This window comes from Jaculus jaculus, chromosome 2, assembly GCF_020740685.1.
Source record: "Jaculus jaculus isolate mJacJac1 chromosome 2, mJacJac1.mat.Y.cur, whole genome shotgun sequence".
Classification (NCBI taxonomy): domain Eukaryota; kingdom Metazoa; phylum Chordata; class Mammalia; order Rodentia; family Dipodidae; genus Jaculus; species Jaculus jaculus.
In genome coordinates this window covers 44,543,504-44,549,503 of record NC_059103.1, presented here as the reverse complement: position 1 = coordinate 44,549,503, position 6,000 = coordinate 44,543,504, and positions in this window count along the sequence as shown.

The following is a 6,000-nucleotide window of genomic DNA, read 5'->3' as shown; positions in this document are numbered from 1 at the left end:
GTTAACTTGTGTGCGGTCGCTGCGGGGAGCCGCCCCCCGGGTCCTAAACCACGCCCGGTTCCGCCGCCGCGCGCCCCGAGCGGACCTGCAGGGCGGCCGGGCGGCCGGTGCGGATGCAAAGCGCCGGGGCGTGGGGCGGGCGGACGGCCGTCGTCACCGAGGCCCCCTCCTTCGGGAAGCCTTCCGAGGACCAGAAGGAACTGGCCCTTTCTCCCTCGTGAACTCCGCACCAGTCTGCCCACGAGACTCCCCGGGGGAAATCCAGGCTGTCGGGAATGTGGAAGGAGCCGGCTCCACCCGGGGTGCGTCCCGAGGTCCTTAGCCAGCCCCTCCCAGGGCCCCCAGCGTGCCCGCAGGTCAGGGCCCCCCGGGCTTGCTTCCGTGGGAGATGTCAAGGGAAACACTTTACTGGTCTTTCCCCTCCTCCTCTTCTCTAGGTACCTTAGCCTGAGTTGGGTTAAAGACCCAGGACCCAGCAATGGAGTCCAAGCTTTCTTCCTCTCCCAGCACAAGCTTTCTCACTTTCCTTAACTACGAGAGCTGGGGACGGTGGCTCCAGCCCCGGACGAGGAGGCAGGAGGACTGTGAATTCACAGTGTGAGGCAATGCATCAAAAAAAAAGTTTTTAGGGCTGGACAGATGGCTTAGCGGTTAAGCGCTTGCCTGTGAAGCCTAACGACCCCGGTTCGAGGCTCGGTTCCCCAGGTCCCACGTTAGCCAGATGCACGAGGGGGCGCACGCATCTGGAGTTTGTTTGCAGTGGCTGGAAGCCCTGGCGCGCCCATTCTCTCTCTCTCCCTCTATCTGCCTTTCTCCCTGTGTCTGTCACTCTCAAATAAATAAATAAATAAAATAAATAAATAAAAGTTTTTAAAGTAAAGAATATTTTTAAATGTTTTATTTATTTGCAAGCAGACAGAGCTAGAAGAGAATGCGCACGCCAGGTCTTCTAGTGACTGCGAATGAACTCAACTCCAGATGGGTGCACCCCTTCTTTGCAACTGGCTTTACATGGTTAATGTTGAATGGAACGAACTCAGGTTGTTAAGCTTTGCAGGAAAGCACCTTAACCGCTGAGCCATCTCCCAGCCCTAAACTATATATACATATAATGTATATATATAATGTATATATATATATATATATATATATATATATATATATATATATATATATATATATATATATGGTTTGTTTTTTGTTGTTTTTCGAGGTAGGGTTTCACTGTAATAGAGGCCGACCTGGAATTTACTATGTAGTCTCAGGGTGGCCTCCAACTCATGGCGATCCTCCTACCTCTGCCTCCCCAGTGCTAGGATTAAAAGCATGTGCCCCAACACACCTGGCTATTTTATTTTTAACTACACAAAACCCCAGGGCAAGTCAGACACACCCCTGCCTGGTAGTAATTCGGAAGTAGAAGACAAAAGACTGCCCTGTGGTATGTGCCCAATGCCCAAACAAATGCAGAGGGGTTAAAAGACTTGCTCAGAGTTAGTTTATTTAAGAGGTGACAAAACCGAAGTTAGAAGTCTCTCAGACCCAGACCAGAAGCAACAATAGGTACTCAAGGAGGGGAGGGGAAGGGTCAAGGCTAGCTGTCCCCAGCCCACAACGCCAGGCTGAGAACGGTTCATACTCAGTGAAAGGGCAATGGTAAAGGACCTCCAAGAGTTCTGCCTTGTCACAGTGCCCCCAAGTGCCACCAATCAGGAAGAGATGGCTTCCAGTGCTATTTCTTTCCAAGGACAAGCATCCAGTTATCTGGCTCTTCACATGCATTCAAGGTTGGCTGCACCAGCAAGGGACAACAGAGGCCATGGTGGGCATCAGGGCCTAGGCGATAAAATTAAAGGGGGGTAGGGGGCTGGAGAGATGGATTAGCAGTTAAGGCATTTGGCTACAAAGCCAAAGTGTCTGGGTTCGACTCTCCAGCACACACGTAAACCAGATGCACAAGGGGCCCCATGCCTATGGAGTTCATCTACAGTGGCTGGAGGCCCTGGTATGCCCATTTTCTCTCTCAAATAAATAAGATATATTTTTTGTTTTAAAAAAGCTAGACGTGGTGGCACACACCTCTAATCCCAGCACTCGGGAGGCAGAGGTAGGAAGATCACTCTGAGTTCGAGGCCACCCTAAGACTACATAGTGAATTCTGGGTCAGCCTGAGCTAGTGAGACCTTACCTCAAAATACAAACAAAAAAGAAAGAAAGAAAGAAAGAAAGGAAGGAAGGAAGGAAGGAAGGAAGGAAGGAAGGAAGGAAGGAAGGAAGGAAGGAAGGAAGGAAGGAAGGAAGGAAGGGAGGGAGAAAGAAAGAGAGAAAGAAAGAAAGAGAAAGAAAGAAAGAAAGAAAGAAAGAAAGAAAGAAAGAAAGAAAGAGAGAAAGAAAGAGAGAAAGAAAGAAAGAAAGAAAGAAAGAAAGAAAGAAAGGGAAAGGAAAGGAAAGGAAAGGAAAGGAAAGGAAAGGAAAGGAAAGAAAAGAAAAGAAAAGAAAAGAAAAGAAAAGAAAAGAAAAGAAAAGAAAAGAAAAGAAAAGAAAAAACAGAAACAGCTTGTGGTGGAGGCGCATGCCTTTAATCCCAGCACTCAAGAGGCAGAAGTAGGAGGATCACCTTGAGTGAGTTCCGAGGCCACCCTGAGAGTACACAGTGAATTCAGTCAGCATGGACTAAGCTAAGACACTACCCCTAAAAAAAAAAAAAACTAATTGGAAAGCCAAAAAAGCTGAGGCACCAAAGATGGTACCAAGAATTTTCCTGGAAGCCTTCTCCACCCACACACCTAAACTAAGGACAGAACCTATGCGCTTGTAATATCCACAGCGTGTGTGTGTGTGTGTGTGTGTGTGTGTGTGTGTGTGTGTGTGTGTTATTTTGAGACAGGGTCTTGCTAAGTAACTCAGACTGTCCTTAAATTCATTCTGTAACCCAGGCAGGCCTTGAACTTACAATTATTATTCTTCAGCCTCCCAAGGAGTGAGATTACAGACTTGTAACACAGGGACATCAGGACATTAATGAAAAATATTTTAAGTACAATTATCATTGGCTATGTTTGTGTTCTCTTTTTTTTCTTTTGTTTTTTGTTTTTTAAGGTACAGTTTCACTCTAGTCCAGGCTGACCTGAAGTTCACTATGTAGTCTCAGAGTGGCCTCGAACTCACAATGATTCTCCTACCTCTGCCTCCCAAGTGCTGGGATTAAAGGTGTGTGCCACCACACCAGGCTGAGTTTTGAATGCATATATTCCTTTTTAAAGTCAGTCTCAACAGACTCTCATGGTAGCGCCCTGTGGTTGCTTTTCCAGAATCAGACCCCTAAAATTCCTGAATTTTGACTCTCTTCCACCACCTAATGGTAAAATTCAGGATTGCAAGTGCTTATCTATCTTGCTAGAAAGTACGGGAGTAATTACTAAATGGAGAAAAATTTGAAGCTTTTCCACTAAAATCAGAAACAAGACAAGGGTGTCCACTGTCCCCACTGTTATTTGATATAGTATGGAAGTCTTAGCCATAGCAATAAGGCAAGTTACACACATAGAAGGAATACAAATTGGAAAGGAAGAGGGCAAATTATCATTATTTGCAGATGACATGATTCTGTACATAAAAGAACCTAAAGACTCTATCAGCAAACTGTTAGAGCTGATAAACACCTATAGTCATGTAGCAGGATACAAAATAAGCACACAGTGCCAAGCATTGTGGCGCATGCCTTTAATCCCAGCACTCGGGAGGCAAAGGTAGGAGTATCATCATGAGTTAGAGGCCATCCTAAGACTACATAGTGAATTCCAGGTTAGCCTGGGCCAGATGAGAACCTACCTCAAACAAACAAACAAACAAACAACAAAATAAACACACAGAAATCAATAGCCTTCCTATATGTTAACAACAAGCACACAGAGGATGAAATCAGAGAGTCATTCCCATTCACAATTGCTTCAAAAAAAAAAAAAAAGTACCTTGGAATAAACCTAATCAAGGAAGTGAAGGATCTCTACAATGAATACTTTAAGCCACTCAAGTGAGAAATTGCAGAAGACACTAGGAAATGGAAAAACATCCCTTGTTCTTGGATCAGAAGATTCAATATTGTGAAAATGGCAACCTTACCAAAAGCAATCTACACATTTAATGAAATCACCATCAAAATTCCAATGGCATTCTTCTTTTTTTTTTTAATTTTTATTAACGTTTTCCATGATTATAAAATATATCCCATGGTAATTTCCTCCCTCCCCACCAATGGCATTCTTAATGGAAATAGAAAAAAAATCCAAAAATTCATTTGGAAGGACCAGTAACCTTGAATATCTAAGACAATTTTGAGCAACAAAAATAAGGCTGGTAGTATCACCATCCCTGATTTTAACCTATACTACAGAGCCATAGTAACAAAAACAGCATGGTACTGGCACAAAAACAGACATGTAGATCAATGGAACAGAATAGAGGACCCAGATGTAAGTCCAGGTAGCTATAGCCACCAGATATTCGATAAAAATACCAAAAATACTCATTGGAGAAAACACAGCCTCTTCAGCAAATGGTGCTGGGAAAACTGGATATGTATCTGTAGAAGGATGAAAATAGATTCTTCTCTCTCTCCATGCACAAGAATTAAGTCCAAATGGATTAAAGACCTTAACATCAGACCTGAAACTCTGAAACTGCTAGAGGAAAAAGTAGGGGAAACCCTTCAACATATTGGTCTTGGCAAAGACTTTCTGAATACAACCCCAATTGCTCAGGCAATAAAACCAGATTAATCACTGGGACCTCATGAAATTACAAAGATTTTGCACTGCAAAGGACACAGTGAAAAAAGCAAAGAGGCAACCTACAGAATGGGAAAAAAATCTTCACCAGCTATATATCTGATAGAGGATTAATATCTAGGTTATACAAAGAACTCAAAAAGTTAAATAATAAGGAATCAAACAAGCCAATCAAAAAATGGACTATGGAGCTAAATAGAGAGTTCTCAAAGGAAGAAATACGAATGGCATATAAGCATCTAAAAAAAATGTTCTACGTCACTAGTCATCAGGGAAATACAGATTAAAACTACATTGAGATTCCATCTCACTCCTGTCAGATTGGCCACCATCATGAAAACAAATGATCATAAATGTTGGCGGGGATGTGGAAAAAAAGGAACCCTTCTACACTGCTGGTGGGAATGCAATCTGGTCCAGCCATTGTGGAAAACAGTGTGGAGGTTCCTAAAACAGCTAAAGATTGATCTACCATATGACCCAGCTATAACACTCCTAGGCATATACCCAAAGGACTCATCTCATTTCCTTAGAAGTACATGCTCAACCATGTTTATTGCTGTTCAATTTATAATAGCTGGGAAATGGAACCAGCCTAGATGTCCCTCAACAGATGAGTGGATAATGAAGATGTGGCACATTTATACAATGGAGTTCTACTCAGCGGTAAAGAAAAATGAAGTTATGAAATTTGCAGAAAAATGGATAGACCTGGAAAGTATTATACTAAGTCAGGTAACACAGGCCCAGAAAGCCAAGCGCCACATGTTCTCTCTCATATGTGGATCCTAGCTACAGATGACTGGGCTTCTGCGTGAGAATGAAAATACTTAGTAGCAGAGGCTAGTAAGTTGAAAAGGAGACATAAAGGGTGGAGAAAGGAAGGGAGGAGGATACTTAATAGGTTGATATTGTATATATGTAATTACAATGATTGTAATGGGGAGGTAATATGATGGAGAATGGAATTTCAAATGGGAAAGTGTGGGGGTGGGGAGGGAGGGAATTACCATGGGATATATTTTATAATCATGGAAAATGTTAATAACAATTAAAAAAAAAGAAAAACAAAAACAAAAGAAAAAAAACATTTAAATAATTAAATAAAATGTTCTATTGTACATAGAAGAAAAAGAAAAATGAAGTTATGAAATTTGCAGAAAAATGGATGGACCTGGAAAGTATTATACTATACATGCATCTGGAGTTCATT